The 18,328-nt window shown below is 34.5% G+C and overlaps 1 protein-coding gene across 28 annotated transcripts in view; it reads left to right on the top strand.

Annotated features, from left to right (window-relative positions):
- The window catches only part of nrxn3a (neurexin 3a), a 290,916-nt gene that overhangs the window by 61,143 nt on the left and 211,445 nt on the right, over positions 1-18,328 (top strand). The window lies entirely within an intron of this gene.

An 18,328-nucleotide genomic window follows, 5' to 3' on the forward strand; every position in this document is an offset into this window, starting at 1 on the left:
GGTCCACTATGAAAGGCGCTATATGAAAATAAAGATATTATTATGACAAATATCTTTCCTCTGCCATTCATAGTTCTGTTTTTAAGCCATAACTATGCAGAAGAAAACGGAAATGCAACCAGTTGGTACAGATCTGCACTATACATTGTTATTGCCAGAGGTTGTAACTGGTTTCAGCTGGATACAAACAGTGCATCTGAAAGTGCAAAGCTGCTATTCTCCACTTTGCTGTGTTTGCAAAACAATGAGTGGATATCAGAAATGCAGAAAAAAAACAGCAGCGTGCTTGGGTAGAGTTTATAGTAACAATTTCAGTACCTACAGAATATATTGATTTTACATCACTATCACTTTGCAAACTATAATATGAAGCACAACTGAGTTGACATTTAATTTTCATATGCTATGGTTTACTCCTTAGCTCTCTATATTGTATAATGTTGACACCATTCCATACATTTATTGTAGCTACTTGGCCTAAGACAGTATAGAGGCTCCACTGACTTGCCAAATGCTGTATCTTGGTACCACTGAAATATATGCAAAATAATTTACAGAGCAGTCCGCCCTAGAAAGCGAGCAAAACATATCACTTTGCTACCATTGCATCAGTTGTGGCAAAATATGAAATGATGGTTTTCAGTGTTGTTTTTTTTAATGAAAACTTGCCCTTTACGAAATTACTTTTCTATTGTTGTTAACCCTCTCAGATATGCTGCAGTGTTATTTAAGGCATGGTGAAAGACACTAACATACAGAAGCAGGTTTATTTGGAAAGCAGGTCTCAACAGAGTTTAGCATGTGTAGATATATTTACTTTAAAAAGGTGCAACATGCAACAAATATAAATGGTAATCACATAAAGGTCGCATTAACTTAGCCATGTGAACTTCAGGTAGTTGTACACCAGTGACCTGCAGTACACTTTCAGTAAATTGATTTGTATATAACATATGATGTGAAGGATATGGTGAGAGCATTGCATACACATGTACTGTATGTGCCATGACAAACTTTACTTACACATCACATTTTCTTGTTCTGCAGCGAATGGCTTACTGATTTTATACTGTAACCACTGTTTATCTCAATGGATGAACAACTTGCAGTATCTACTGCATAGAAGATACCATTGACAATGATCTATATCTAATGAGACTATATACAGACTTTTTAATAATATACATTTACATGTATAAGAAATGTGATTTTTATTTCAGCTTCTTGTTACTGCCCATTACATTATGCATGTTTTAGTCTTAGAAGGCTGTGATTAAAATAGAAAACATGCATGCTGTTGATGGAACTCCCTCAAGAAAAAAGTCATGTTCACATATGCAAATAGGTCTCTTGTGCCAAGGCGTTTACATATAATCCTTTGGTGTTACGTGGTTATAGTTTTGTTCAGAACCCAATTTTCTTTTGTTTTGAGATACTAAGCCATCAGTCGTGCCACCCTGTCCTTTGTCATTAAAAAGCAGGCATAGTAACCACCCACACGTATTTAACAAAAAAGCAACCCAGGGATTATTTTGCCCTTCGAGCCACCTGGCTTCTTTACGTGGGATTGACAGTATTTCACCCATATCTCTGTTGTTATTATTTTCATCCCTCTATAATAATGATCCTTATCACACTAAATTAAACACATGCATGCAAAGTCATGCTACCAAATGTGAATTAGTAATCCAAGTAGCTATTCAGTCTGTTTCCATTATACTGACAGTAAGTAATGTGTTAAAATGTTTCCCTCCTGCTATTTTCCGACATGATTACAATTCTTGCACCTTAAGCTTTTTGTCATTGTAAGTCACATGTTCCATTTAGGATGTGGCATGTTCTGTTTTTGCATTGCAAAATGAACTCAAAAACACACCCAGCTGATTTTGACACAATTGTCTTCTGTACAAGGAAGGATCTTTGCATATGTGCAACACTGTCAGTTTATGTTACATATATGTGGTAGTTGTGAACAAAACAAATGTTCTCTCCTAAACCTGTTTCAATTCATAGCAGACAGCTCATTATATGTGGCTTAATTCTGAGCTGCTCAGATTGTTGTGTAAAATTAACACATTGTTATGCAAATGACACAAACCCAGGAATGGCATAAAAAAGATATGTACCATGTTTTGGTGGCTATTACATTACATTACTGTATGTCATAGTCCAGGATAAAACATGTAAGATGGCAGGATTGTAGTATCACTTTTCAGATACAAATATCAAAAAGGTGAAGCACTCCCTGTAGCCATTACTGAAACACCAGCTACCTGTTAAGCTAATACATACTGTGTGTTCTATTTTGTGACCAATCTACATGCTTTGCTCATTTTAGAAACATCTAAAATAAAAATATCAATCTGTGGCAAAGCTCCTTACTCCACTATAAGCAAGTTTGTTTTTCAGAAAGGACAAACAAATCCAATAAAGTTACCCAATCAGAAATAAATAAAACTCTACTTAGTGTAGGGGCTTATAAGTTGTCTTAAGTGGTTTCTTATCATTTGCTTGTAATTGAAGAAGTGTCTTGGGAAGCTGTCCCTATGTGCCCTAAACAAAATACAAGAGACACACATTTAAAATGCTTTATTAAATTTCGAATACACTGTATTACTGTTGTTTCAACAGCCATGCGTTTTTAAATAATTTCTATTCCCTGTGATTCTTTCATGTGAGATTGATGCATTTGTGAGTTATTGTTGCAAACATTCTGAATCTTTTCACTAATCTGTTTAACATTTCCATTAATCTTTCCTCTAGAATACTCCACATGTTCAAACTTAATTATGCCTCCTCTCAGGACCCCTAAACAGATAATTAGGAATGATGGTAATGTTGTGGTTGTAACATTTCATTAAGGCAAATAGACACCATCAAATCAACACTGGCACATCACTGCTTTTTGAACAAAAGATGATCATGGATTGATACCTATTTAAGTCGGAATGTACATTTACACTGGAGTCCTTTCTTATTTATGGGCAGATGAATGTTGTTTCTTGGGGAATAGTCAAAGCTCTAGGATCAATACCCCTACTGTTTGATGAGTGTAAACAGTTAAATCTTTACAGCTTTAGTACAATCTAAGGCAGTTGCACCGAAGTGTGAAAGTGTGTAGCCGGAAGGGCGTAATAAAAGAACCTGACAAAGTAAAAGTGTACACAACCGCAACTAAACATTGCGTGATATACTTTTTAAAGCAGGGCGGGGGGGGGGGGGGGGGGGGGGGGCATGCCCCCCCCATCTCTGAACTCTATATAATTGTCAAATCATGGAAATATACTACGTGTATTTGTAGATCATCAAAGGTGTCTAGAGGAACAATGATGTGATTTAATAATTCAAGTAAAAAATCCTGATACACATGTGTAAATCTTGCATTTATTGTATCAGACTACTGCTTTAGCTTTGGTTTATTGTTTTGTTTTGTTTGTTTGTTTTTTTTTTTTTTTTACTTTTGAATATTCAAGAATGCAAATTAATTTAAAATAAGTATTGAACATATTTGACTTGAAATGCCTGCCTTATCATGTTCAAGTGGAAAATAATGTGCCAGGCCCCTCTGCCCTTAGCAATCACGTCTCCTTGGCAACAAGAGGCAGTTGCAAAATGGCAGCTAGACATAGATGCCCCTCATTAAATATCAACATAGTCACTGACAGGAGAGATAATGGGCAGTAACACAGTATTATGTTCTGAGTAAATGAAATGCTCTTGGGAATGACTGTCATGCTTCAGGGATTTATTTGTTACAGGGGGAGCAGGAATGTATTAACTGCGACATTTGTGAACAAACTATTCTTACAGGAGCCAGTTTCTGAGGTTGTATAGGAATCAAGCAGGTTTCTCAAACTGAGGGACATTTGTATGGTAGAATATTCTTTTTTTTTTTTTTAATTTGTTCATAATTAAAGCAGTTTAAATAATAATTCATATAATAACCAGGTTCTTTGTATCAATAATAATAATAATAATAATAATAATAATAATATAATAATAATAATAATAATAATAATAATAATAATAATTTGTAGTATTGTATTGTACATATTTGTAGGATTCCAGTTATGAGTGTTTCAAATAAATTGGTGATAAAATCAACACAATCAATGTCAAAGAACTGACTGTAATATTAGGATGTTTTCAGATTTGTTGGTGCTTTAGATTCATTGTTGATTATTCTAGCACTTTTGTTGCTGACCTAATTTATATTGACGTCATGGTCTTCTTACCACAAAGGTCAGAGCAAAAGGGAGGAGTAGATGACATACTGAGTTTCATTATTAATAGCCTCATTAAACAATTTGCCTGCAGCTTTTTAAAAAAGGGATATTTATTTAATAGGCCTTTCAAGAAAGCAAACAAGAAAAAGAGAGAAAAAACAAGGGTGTCTTCATCTCGATTTCAGTAAGATTTGGGTTTATTCTTTCACAAAAAACATACTGGAACTTTGTTTTTCATATGTAATTTTGATTAATACACATAATTAAAACAACTTGCTAAAAACTGCAGAAAACCAAAATACGACAGCTGGTTGCTTACAAACAAAACTGCTGACAACCGCTTGGTGCAGCATACAGAAACCTGGCATTTTCATACGATTCCACAATTTAATAGGGTGTCGTGTTCAGAACAACGCCATTTTGTCTTTGGTTAGAGTTGTAGACCATTTTAGATTTTCTAAATTTCAAGAATGTGGCGCCCTTTGTGGGTGTTGCCAAAATAACCCCAAAAAACAAACAAAAAAAAATCATTTTTGAGCCTGCATGGTATCAAAAGAATCCAGTCATGATATATTATTTGGTAATATTGTTTGACTATTAAAGACTTAATATGGCTCATCTGTTTACTTTCCTAGTATAATTGGCTTGCACCACCTTACCAGTGAGGAAACACAACACAGCCAACAAAGCTAAGATAATAATTGCTCTGGGTGTCCAATTTTTAGGTGATTTTCCTTTTTCACACCATGACATCCTTCTTCTTAGATTATGGCATCTGCATGACAATAATAATGGAGATAATCTATTGTAATTGGTTTTCATTATTGCAGGCTCTGTCCATTCAGATATCCTTTCTTTTTAAAGTAGAATAAAAGGTCAGTTTTCTGAAGAGGAGCTGTCCAGTGCTGATAAGACATTACAAAGATTGGATTTGAATCATTAAGCACTAGAGCTCTGTGTACATTGACGCCCACTGCAGTGATACAAGATGTCAGGAAATCATTTCCACACTGTTTTTACACAATGGCTCCGCCATTATAGGAATCCCTGTGTTTTCCAATAATTAGATTTTATTTTCTAAAGCTTTGCCATGGCTTTATAGTTTGTAGAAAATAATTTATAGATAGAATATCTATGAAAAGCGAGGTTTTGTTGTTATTATTATTATTATTATTATTATTATTATTATTATTATTATTATTATTATTATTATTATTATTATTATTGTACAACCTTAGGTATACAAGGAAAAATACATATGATAGTTGCAACTACATATATGTCTCATTTAAATATAGTATACAAAATACAGTGAACAGTTATCTCTTTTTGACTTGTGTATTAAAAATGTGTGCATTGCAAAAATGGTTCAAACAATATAACAGTATACTGTATGTTGGATCCATGATACATAGCTTACACCAGGTAGCCTTGTGACTCAAAGAGAATACATTTAGCTGGTGCTATTGTCAACATATATATAATATAATGTGTACCATGCAAACCGTACTTTGCTGCCAAGTGAAAGACCATCTGTTTGAAATTATAGAACAGATTGAAAAATAGCTTTCAGATCTCAACTTACTGTATTCAGGATATAGTTTTTCCATATCAGATATGCAACTGTGTTCTTCCCTTAGATTTGCCTAATTGAAAATCTAAAGTAATTAATGAAAAACTACTAATACCAAAGATCATTAGAGTTGACAGATTAATATTATTAGCTATGAAATGTCACAAACCTATCTCAGTGACCCATAACATTCAAGAACAAGGGGAATTCATTGGTTTTAAATGACTTTGCATGTAAGAAGCATATAGCAAATATGGACTAGAGAGGAGGGCTACAGTAGAAAATTATTGACCTGAGGGAAGACTATTGTTACCGACAGGGGGCTATAATGCCTATTGCTGAGTCTGTAGTACATATTTAACATATGAATCAGTCAAGAAAATACGTGAGGCAAGGTTGGATAGTAAATATGACTTTATATATTTTGTTTAAATATAGCTGAAACAGCATATGTCAATAAATAAATAAATAAATAAATAAATAAATAAATAACATCAATAAATAACAGAAATTGTTTTTGAAGTTCATAGTCCAGTCTGGTCTGCGGACTGCCGCATAATCCAGTTTCTATCCCACCCGTCATATTTGTTTACATCGTCAAGCTGAATTTTTTGAATTTCAGAAAGTCAGAACACAATGACAGTGACATTTTAATCACCATTTTAGTGTTTGGAGCATCTTTCTTTTGTAGTGTGTTTTGTAATTAATCTTCTGTTAACTCACAGAATCGGTGTTCAGCCATTTTCTCTTGTTAAGAGTGCAGGGCAGAAGGGCTTTGAAAGGTGTAGGGACTGACAGTATTGTGAACCAATCACATAACAGACTGACTATTGACTGGTGGTGTAAGGATGTTAGGGCATGTGTCCGACTGATAACTGACCAATATATATATATATATATTATTATAATATAGATATATAATATAATATATACTATATTATATATATATCATATATATTTATATTATATTCACTTTAAATAAGCATGTCATTATTTATACAAAGCAGGTGAAGTACTGCATGTCATTATTTATAAAAGCAGGTGAAGTACTCAACAGCTTTCTGCTCTTTCTCTATCATAACATTTTACCTCTGCGTTAGCATTAATCATTACTGACCAAGAAATGGATATACTGTAGATATAGATATAGACAGAGATATATACAGTACACCCTTGCTATAACATGTATGCAGTATTCTGGCTTTGCTTTATTTTATTCATTAGAATTAAAACGCAGTACAGAAAGCACAAATCTCAAATTGAAGCTGAACATTTATTCAAAATCAAGCTGACATGAATCGTTTCAAAGTGCACCAAATCTTAATCCAGCATGCACGAATCCCAAACTGAACTTTTATTCCAAATCAACCCGACATGAAAAGTTCAATAGATGCTCAATTTTTTTTTCTTTGTTTTTTTCTTTAATCAATTTTGCTTTGCCGTATGGTTGCTGAACAAGCCAAAAAAGTGCTTTGGACAACCTATATTCACGACAGAGATATGCCTGCATTACTACTTTTTTGAAACGATCAATATAGTTTCCAGCTTTGTTGCAACATAAAATTTTCATTGCAGAGGAATAGTTACACAGCACATGCTTTTTATTAAGAGTTCCAGGGGCCAGGCTCGTTACAGCCAAAGGCTTGTTATAATGAAGGCCGTTATAGCGAGGGTGTACTATTGTATTAGCTATAGCTGTGGTTAATGAATGCAGGTAATGTTGCCAATCAGCATTGCATTAACTAACTAATGTGCTTTGAGAGCTCTTCTGCATTTATTTACATTGATGACAGGCATAATAAATATATGAAACCAGATGTTTAATTAGAATTGTGATTGGAGGTATTCTTTTAAAAGACTTTAACGCTGTGAAAGCTGAAGCTCAGTTTCTATTATACCCATGCTAGGTAGATATTGCAATACAGATTCCAGTGCAATTTGCATTTGGCGTTGGATTTAAAGATAAGCAACTGTATGTATTTTGATCGAACAAAAAAGCTGTGCAGATGTTTCTTTCACTCTGATAGTAATTAATATGGACAATTACAGTTCTGTCTGCATTATTGCTGCCTTGTTGTGCGTATTGAGCAGTGTGGAAGAATATAACATCCCTATGGTATTTACAGTGGGTCCTGATTGGAACCAAAAGCAGTGGAGGACCTCAGGGTCAAGAACAGAGAACCAGAGGTCCAGAAGGTGGCAGTTTGTTATTTGTGAAAAAATTTAAAGGGGTTGGACCATTGTGTTCGGGGAAAATATTGCCTGCATTTTTCAGATCCCAAGGGAGCCACAGGCTAATCACCCACAAGCTGTCCATTGGGTAGTGCAGACTATAGAAAAAAAGCTAATACTAGTTTCCAAAAGCTGCAAAAGGGAGGAGCAAGCCACCAGAGCAGAACCTGAAATGCGGCAGACCTGTCCTCCACAATATCTACACAGTAAAACAAGTGGCTTAAGCTGATTTGGTCTACAAGGTGCAGCAGAACTTCGCTTCAGCAAATAGACTATGCCTTTTATTTTTTTCCTTGGTTCTAAAATACATTGCAAAGTCTGGCAGCTTTTATTTTTTAAAGACCAGACTGCATAATATGAAGTGATTCATTTTGAAGTGTTTGCCTTGGTTATTATCTCCAAAAAAAGATTAGCAAATTAATCTAACTTGGTTTTTATGCAAAATGTAACATTGATTTTTTTTCCCCCTACATTACATATTGCTGCTTGTGTATTTAGACGCTTACCTTTTTGTTTAAAACATAATTCATTTTAAAACTGTTTTCCGTAAAACCAAGTATCTTCTTTTTTATAGATGATTTTACATTAGGGTTGAAGTTGAAGTATCAAGAATATTTTTATGATAAAACTACTAGTCCTGGGCTTTGTTATAAACAATCCACATTCACGCATGAACTGATCACATGTGTTACACTAAGCTTGCCAAGTGTTGAAATCCTGGGTTCTTGGCATTATTCGACTACAAACAACTGATCAAGACAAGCAGATGTATCATGTTTCACAACCTGGTGTTGCCTTGGCTCTTCCAGCTTTGTGAATAAAACTAATAACAGATGCCAAGCATAAAAAAGGTTATGTGTCCAGTTGTAACCTGCTACAGTTTTAATGTGTTCATCCCTGTCAAAACATCTGTTTCAGGCAAGGCACGATAACTTAAATGCTGTGGCTACATTAAAGGAATGTCACTAACGCTGCAGAGAAATTATTTGAGAAACCTCTTTAGTGGAATTGATTAATTTTCAGGGCTTAAGGTGGATTTGAGCTAAAACAAAAGTTAATTTCTTTTTCAGGTCCAAAATCACTTCTATTACCATTAGCTTGCTCTAATGTAATTTACAATAAACCTAAAATGTTTATTATTATTAGGCTTCCAGGCCAAAGGCTGGGAAGCCTATTGTTATTGTTAAAGGTTTGTTAAAGGTTTTTTTTTGTTTTGTTTTGTTTGTTTTTTTTAATTTTTTAATCTTCCCAAAACTTTAAACTGCTACTGCTTCCAAGCCATGTGACTGATCAGGTTCTGACTTGGCAGGTAACAAGCTGGATACATTGGCTGTCAGATGCTGAAAAAAGGTTGCTGCTGCATCCTTGCAATTGGAGCCGATAAAACTTTTCGAAATCTTCTTCTTGGGAACCGGTGAAGCGATTGATCTGACACTTGTCATATATCATCAGCATCCAAACCCGCATCAATTTTGCGAAGCAGAAGTTTCTGCGATAAATTTTAACATCAAAATGGCTGCCACAAATCTTATCGAAATGCGCCCCTAACAACAGACTGCTGCTGTTTGAAAACCGTTTGTCCAACAAACTGCAAACTTGGTAGTTATCATCCCAGTAACAATGAAATACAAATATGTAAAAGTGGTTATGTTTTATAAAACAAGATGGCCGCCAGGTGTATGTTTACATCTGAAATTTAAAACTGCCTCAGCTGACAAACAGTTTACTTGACTAACTAGAAACTTTACAAGCATCATCCTTGACACGGTAGCAATACAACTGACTTTTAAGAAATTCGTGTTAAACAAGATGGCTGCCTGACGCATTTTGGCACATTGAGAACTAAACACGCTTAGACGGATACTGATACTGGGGCTTGGGAGCAGTAAAACTGCCTGTACTAGTTATTATTATTATTATTATTATTATTATTATTATTATTATTATTATTATTGAAGTCAAGACTGAATTGCTGATGTATATTGTTTGTAATTCCTTTGAGTCAGTATTGAAAAACTCCCCAGAAATCCTGTGGGAGCATAAGTAAGAACAGCAGGTATTGGCTGTGGGAGGCTTATGTATGTTAAAAACATCTCCACCAGCATGTACCACAAACTGGTTATGTCAGAAATATATAGACACAGTGTTTTTCTACTTCCCATGTTTTATTTGATTAATGTGCAATGCAGAAAAAAGATAATGACCAGAACTAAGCTACCTCTAAGCATCATAATGAAAATATTAAGACGTGTTAACAGTGACAGTACGTAGATATCACACAATGAAACAGTTTACAGTATACAGTTATTTTAGTTGTTGTAGCTTGTTTGTCTACAAGGTATAGTTAATATTCAATTCAGTGCCAGACAGTAATGGAATTCACTTCCAGTGATCTAGCTGCAATCTATGTGGCCTACAGCACAGGGATTGATTAGCTCTCAATATCTAAAGCGCTGTATTTGAAAAATTGGCATAATCTGAAAAGGCAAGTAGAAAAACAAGACTTTCAGCGCGGAGAGGGTGGGGGCTGATAATCTTAGGAAGATGTTAGAGAATTGGGTTTAAAGCTTTGGTTTGCATTCCTTTAATAATTAACAATACAAGTTTATCATGCATATGAAAAGAAGAACAATAATAAGGCGTGTAGCATACAGCTCAGTGTTTTTTTTAGCTTATTGTAATACTTATTTTAAAGTGCCCATTACATAGAGATTTATACAGAACATCTCTGATGATAAACCTCATTTGCTTAGGTAATTATGGTAGAAGGAAGTCTAGAAACATTTTTACATCCTCTAATCCATCAGGGTTAGTCTGACAACAAAGCTTTATTTTCAGACTTGACATATTGATGTCAAGGCAGACTTGACTAGTTTATTATTATTATTATTATTATTATTATTATTATTATTATTATTGAAGTCAAGACTGAATTGCTGATGTATATTGTTTGTAATTCCTTTGAGTCAGTATTGAAAAACTCCCCAGAAATCCTGTGGGAGCATAAGTAAGAACAGCAGGTTTTGGCTGTGGGAGGCTTATGTATGTTAAAAACATCTCCACCAGCATGTACCACAAACTGGTTATGTCAGAAATATATAGACACAGTGTTTTTCTACTTCCCATGTTTTATTTGATTAATGTGCAATGCAGAAAAAAGATAATGACCAGAACTAAGCTACCTCTAAGCATCATAATGAAAATATTAAGACGTGTTAACAGTGACAGTACGTAGATATCACACAATGAAACAGTTTACAGTATACAGTTATTTTAGTTGTTGTAGCTTGTTTGTCTACAAGGTATAGTTAATATTCAATTCAGTGCCAGACAGTAATGGAATTCACTTCCAGTGATCTAGCTGCAATCTATGTGGCCTACAGCACAGGGATTGATTAGCTCTCAATATCTAAAGCGCTGTATTTGAAAAATTGGCATAATCTGAAAAGGCAAGTAGAAAAACAAGACTTTCAGCGCGGAGAGGGTGGGGGCTGATAATCTTAGGAAGATGTTAGAGAATTGGGTTTAAAGCTTTGGTTTGCATTCCTTTAATAATTAACAATACAAGTTTATCATGCATATGAAAAGAAGAACAATAATAAGGCGTGTAGCATACAGCTCAGTGTTTTTTTTAGCTTATTGTAATACTTATTTTAAAGTGCCCATTACATAGAGATTTATACAGAACATCTCTGATGATAAACCTCATTTGCTTAGGTAATTATGGTAGAAGGAAGTCTAGAAACATTTTTACATCCTCTAATCCATCAGGGTTAGTCTGACAACAAAGCTTTATTTTCAGACTTGACATATTGATCCACTGTCAGTCAGCTTCACAATGCAAACAGCATGACAAATTTAGGCCAACTTCTGATGGCAGCAGACTAAATTTGCAGATCTTTGAGGTGGATTAAATTGGACACACTAGCAACATTAAGTGCTGGTGAATTATCTTGCAATAGGCTAAATAGGGAAAAAAAGGTAGCAGCTGGTGTTTGTGTGTTTTATCCAAGGTCATTATTCCATTTTTGTTAACAAGGACTGTACTGAATATACTGTACAGTTATGATGGATGTGGCCATTGTCATAGACATGCCTTAGTATTTTGAATACAAAATGTGCATAATTTAATGTAAGTTTGTTTTATGACACTCGGGAAGTTGTTAAGAAAATGTTACGTATTTATGAGTCATTTATATAATACATGTATGGTGTACCAGCTTACTGAAATGTTTTTAATAATTGTTCTGGTATTAAAATGTAATTTAAAGTAGTGTTATTTGTATGATGATGTAATAGGTAACAGACTTTTTTTTATTATATGACAAAATTATATTTGTGTAATGTAAATTGTATGTATTTAGTAAACCACTTCCCATTTACCTTTGATTATCTTCAACTTAAAGGAAAAGCAACATTTTTCTGCACACTGCTGTTTAGTGTACATTGTCTGTCTGAAACACTTACTGTTAGTGTTTGACTTGCATATTAGTATGACTGCTGAGTTTACTGTTAGATGCAAGGTGACCACATATTGCACTACTAAATGTTCTATGGAAATTTTAAAAAACAGCACAGGGTAGAGCTTGCATAGATTTGTGAATCTGTGCAGTTCTCGTGACAATGAACCCTGTCTTGAAAATGACGAGTACCAAATACTTTCAACTTGATAAATGGAGGGGCTTTCCCCATCTTTTTCAGGCAATTTGTCTAAAGGACAAAGTTAATGGAAATTAACTGCCTAGTAATACCTTCAGGATTATGGATGTTTCAATATAATGAAAACGATAATGCAATAACAGTTAAGTGGTAGGCCAAGTACAATGTATTTGATTTGATATACAATTCATTTGCAAACAAAAAGACAGAGAAGTTAAATAATATAACCTGTTTACTTGGAGCAGATTCCTTTCTTTGTACTAGTAGTACTATGGTCTCTGAGGTTTTTTTTATTTTTTATACACAGTATGCATAGTAAGAATTTATCAACTGAACTCAGTTTGTGTTAAAGATGAACTGTCATGAACCTAGCTCAGACTGTTTGAAGGTGTTTCAGGAGCTAGCCTGTAGTGTGCTTCTAAGATTCCGGCAGTTAAAAATTATAACATCTTTTTAAAACACATTACATTTATAGGGTTTATAATATTGTTCCCCTGCAGTTCTGCTGTGGCTGGCATTGTTACTAATGAACCCTGCCATCAGTTATCATGGGTCATCTATCATAGAGTAAATTATAACTTATAGCTTGATAACAATGCTCTACCATGCTCATTTAAGTAATAAAGATTGTATGATAAGGAGCACATATTTCAGTGCAACATATATCTTCGCCTTCTTCAAGCCGTTTCAATGTTCCAGTGAAAACCATTTAGCTTGCCCAAGGCTTTTCATCAAAAATTGATACAGATAAGGTTAGTTGAATGCTTGTAAAGAAGACTATGACTATGCTAAAAAATATCTTTCTTGAGTTTTTGAACTGCATTAAGGACTAGCTGGATCTAAGACCTTATTAAAATAACCTTGTATTTCGGAATTTGAAGGACAGCAAAACTTTGGTTTTGAAAAACAGCACATGTCTTTGAATTACTGAATCATTTAAAACAAGCTCAAAGTGTGACTAATCTCTGGTACCTCTGAAAGGCAATTTTAAATAGAACATAAACCTTCCCAGCTTAACCATTGTAAAAAGGTTTACTGCTGAATACCAAAAGTATAGATCAGTGTAGTAAACCTTATTGAAAGCATAGTGAAATAAAGCACATAATAAAGACAAGGGGGATATATATATATATATATATATATATATATATATATATATATATATATATATATATATATATATATATATGGGTCCCAAGTGTAATGGTATCAATAAATAGTCGCTTAGCAATATAGTGCATTCTTGAATTAAAAGGTTTATTTGCAAGATGCAAAGGTCAATAACATCCTAACTAGTTCAGGGTCAGCACTGGGTTACAGCATAAATGGAGCTTCCATAAGCCTTTGGGATCACCGACCATTTAAGGGGACAACAGTAATATAAAATCGCAATCCAGTTAAGTAACTCTAAAAGGGATGACAGCAATATATACTAGGACTTGTTGCAAATTGATTCCATATTAAGCTTCTGTGCCATACTATTTCTGAACTGTTTTACAAGTCAAATGGATAATGGGTATTTTATCCTTCATTTTATCTTTAACGAAAAGACATTAAAACTTTTTTTGTGTGAGTTGAATAAACTCATTAAGTATTTAATAGGATAGAATTAATGGATTAGGTAACATCTGCTAGTAAAGCATCTGACTCTCTTTAGTAAAAGCAACATTCAGATTAATTAATATTTGATAAAGGCTTGACTATGTAGTCCGATTAAATTCCAGGAGATCTAGGGCTAAAATTGCAGCACTGATGCAGTTGATTGCCAGAGATGAAATGTCAAATACAATTTTATGTAAAGTAGAACCCTGGTACACATGATGGTGTCTCCCGCCAACGACAACGTATGAGTTTTGTCAGCAACTAAATGCAAACACAGGTGATGGAATTACTGAAATGGCCTTTCTCCTCTCACTCTTTTCCTTCCTTGTATTTGCTCGTTTAATTTCAAGGTTTTGGATGGCTAAGTGACAATGCTGCCTCCAGCTGTCCTTATCCAAGGTCATATCATCCCAGGTGTGGGTATCGATGTTACAGGCATTAAGATGTTGCTTAAGGGTGTCCTTTTATCTCAAGCACAGCTTTAGGTATTCTGGTATCCTCCATCCTTTTGACATGTCCAGCTCACCGAAACCTCAGATTGAACAGCCCTGCGTCTGTGCGAGATTGCCTGTAGATGCCCCGATCCATATCATAAAAGGTGTCCAGGAGCATTGTAGATAAGACCTTGTTTTGTTTTGTTTGAGACCGGGAAGGGTTCAAAGAATTCCCCACATCCCTGCACCCTGGCCATCATCCCTTATTGGAAGGATCTGTTGAGGGATACAAACTTCTCCGGGCAGCCAAGTTTATCATAGATTTTCCACAAGCCATCATGGTTGATTGTATCAAAGGCCTTTGTCAAGTCTATAAAGATAATGTATAGATCTTGGTTTTGCTCCAAGCACTTCTCCCGAATCTGTATGGCTGCAAATATCATGGCTAAGGTTCCTTGGCCAGCTCTGAATCCACACTGTTATGCTGGGAAGACACTGTCTACGAGTTGCTCAATGTTGCTCTGTTGAGTATTACTTTTGTCAGTATCTTCTCAGCAATGCAGAAATCCCGATGTGGTTGTCACAACTGGCTCTGTCGCCCTTCCTCTTGTACAGGTGGACAATTGATGCATCTTTGAAATCCTGAGGCACTGACCCATGTTTCCAAATACACTGGAAGAGTTTTGTAAGTTTCCTTTGTATGTAATCACCCCCTTGTTTGAAGATCTCGGCTGGTATGCCATCTGCTCCGAGGTATTTCCCTGATGAGGCTTGCCTGATGGCTTTGCCGACCTCATACAGTGATGGTAGTAGATTCAACTCTGCCAGTATTTCTCGCTGAGGGATGTCATTCAGAGCTTCTTCAGACATACTGGAGGGGAGATTTAGAAAGGATTTTGGATACAGTCAAAGTAAATGGTCTTTTGTCTTGATAATTGTTATTAGCTCACCATGCCGTACTAAATAAAGAGTATAGTCATAGTACAGTTCTACCTCATTATAAGAGGTAGCATCTAAATAGCTTTAAACATATTGCTGGTCTGTAGTACTGCTGTGGCTACTTTATTGTTACTCCATTTCTATGTATCCTGTATGTTTTCAATATCTGTCTGATTTGGTACTCAGGTGTACCCCCTTTTTTTTTTTTTACCCAATTTGAAATGCTCATTGCCTCACTGATGTTGCCTCACTATTCAGGAGGACTGTAGATCAGTGTGTGACCTCTGTTACCACTGTCAAGCCAATTGCCAAGTTTTATGCATAGAAGCTAAGCAAGAGGTCCTCCTGAACCTGCCAGAGCACAAAGGTGAATGTGCTTCCCATGGTCCTCCAGGCAAGATTGCCAGTTTATTTGTAATTTTTTTATAAACTTCTAAATTCACTCAACAATACTTTTTCAATAACCACACCTGCTGGTATTTTATTAGGAAACGAATGTGTCATTTTAAAAATAATTGTCACGTTGAAACTGCAAAATAATGACATTTAGGAAACAAAAAACTATGCAAATTAGTATCGGCATTTTGAAATGTCAATACATTTATTCAGTACCAGTCGTGACTAGTAAACCATATTTAAAATGCCTCATACATGATTCTTTTGAATCAATCTTCCAACATTAAGACACTTTGGTTTTGTATCAGCTCTGATGTAAGTTTAAAAAAGTGATATATATTTTATATATATATATATATATATATATATATATATATATATATATATATATATATATATATATATATCTATTTGAAATATTTTAGCTCTTAACAAAATTTCATAAGAATGTACAGTAAAATCACTGTTTCCAAACCACAGGGAAATCTGGGCAAGGGTTACAGCAGGGCATAGGTTATTGACTTCTCATTGACATGGATGTGCTGAAAGGTGATGGGGTGCAGTTTCTGTAGTGCACTGTATTTCAATGGATGTTCTGATTGGGGGTGGGCAAATCTTTGTGGGTTGTCTTAATTATTATAATTTGGTCATTACTATAATTTGTGCATTATTATTATTTTTATTTTTTATTTGCTCACTGAAAACGATCTGATCATAACACTTTACACTTTACAATTCTTTTGGCTTAAAAATATTTTTTGTATGAGTTAATCTGCTTATGTATGGTCAGAAACAAAACAACAGAATCATCCCAACACCTTTGGAAACACCCTAGTTTTCACTTATTTAAGCAATAGAACCCAAAGAAAAGGTTACTTGATTTCTACAACTTGACATTCAGTCAAGAGAATAATTGCTATTGGTGTTGTGGTTACTGTATTGCCAGTGACAGCAAACACTGTTGTTGATTTTTTTTTTAAACTTAATTTGCTTTACTATATTTAAACAAATAGATTGAATGTATATGACAACAAGAAGCAGTTCGCACAACATGCAGGGGCTGTGTACTAGAACAAAGGTTTTCTTTAATGAAGCAGGAAAAAAGGTAAAATACATTATTAAATTCTGTATATTTTCCAACCGATTGATTTGGAACAGAGATTAAACATAGTTTGAAAGATAACATTCAAGGGCTTTTACCAGAGATTAGGGACCATTTATTAGTCAATCAGGTTAAAGGAAATCTACAATCCATCTTCTAATTGCCAGTAAGTAAAACACACCTTGAAGTTCTTTGTATTTCAGTAATTAAAGTTCTTGCAGAACATTGTGATATGTGAGTTCTCTCTGTGGGATGCTACCAAACAGTATCCGACAGGTCTGCATTTAAGTTATTTCTGTCCCTGTGTTGTTATTCATATTTTCCCACAATCAAGTGAGTTGGGATTTTTTTTTTTGAAGCTGTCATGGGGAGAGTTTTTTTCTGCAAGAGCTTGGAGAGAAATTAAAGTCAGGTTTTAATTTTTTTATTTATGTAGAACAGACAGCTTTGGGAATGTCTGTAAACCTGTGCGTGCCTTGAATGCCAATAAACCCAGTGTTAACCTTATCAAAGTGATTTAATTGCTCTGGAGCAGAACTGATAAAGCAGCCCAGCAAATGCAAACAACATTAGATATGGCCATAAATTTGAGAGCAAGTGCTGCTACACACTATATATACATATAGTAACAACACAAATTATAGAAGCACTGTACACACACACACACACACACACATATATATATATATATATATATATATATATATATATATATATATACACACACACACACACACAACTAGAGATGTGTAGAATAGAACAGAAACATGCAAGCAGGTGCGTACTTTAGAAGCAGATTTGGTTACAGTAAAGTACAATACATGCAATATAGTTTAAATTGAATTCCAACAGTTTGTAAATGATTGGTTTAACTGCAATCTTTATGAAAAATCAACAAACCAGGTTTTTTTTTTGGTTCTTTCTATTTACTGATAACTATTTGTTAACATGTTCCAAGTGGAAACATACTTTACGATTCCTCTTACGGAAAGAATCTTTAAAGGAGCATGTGAGATGCTTTGGAAATCTTTAAGTAATGTTGTTATATTATGCTGAAGTCAATTACCTTTTTATCAGGGATTTCTTTAAAAAAGAAACCTAACTAAACTAAACTAAATCCCTTTTAAAACATGGGGGCAGTTTACACTTGGAGTCGAGTAACCAC

This window comes from Polyodon spathula, chromosome 12, assembly GCF_017654505.1.
Source record: "Polyodon spathula isolate WHYD16114869_AA chromosome 12, ASM1765450v1, whole genome shotgun sequence".
Classification (NCBI taxonomy): Eukaryota; Metazoa; Chordata; class Actinopteri; order Acipenseriformes; family Polyodontidae; genus Polyodon; species Polyodon spathula.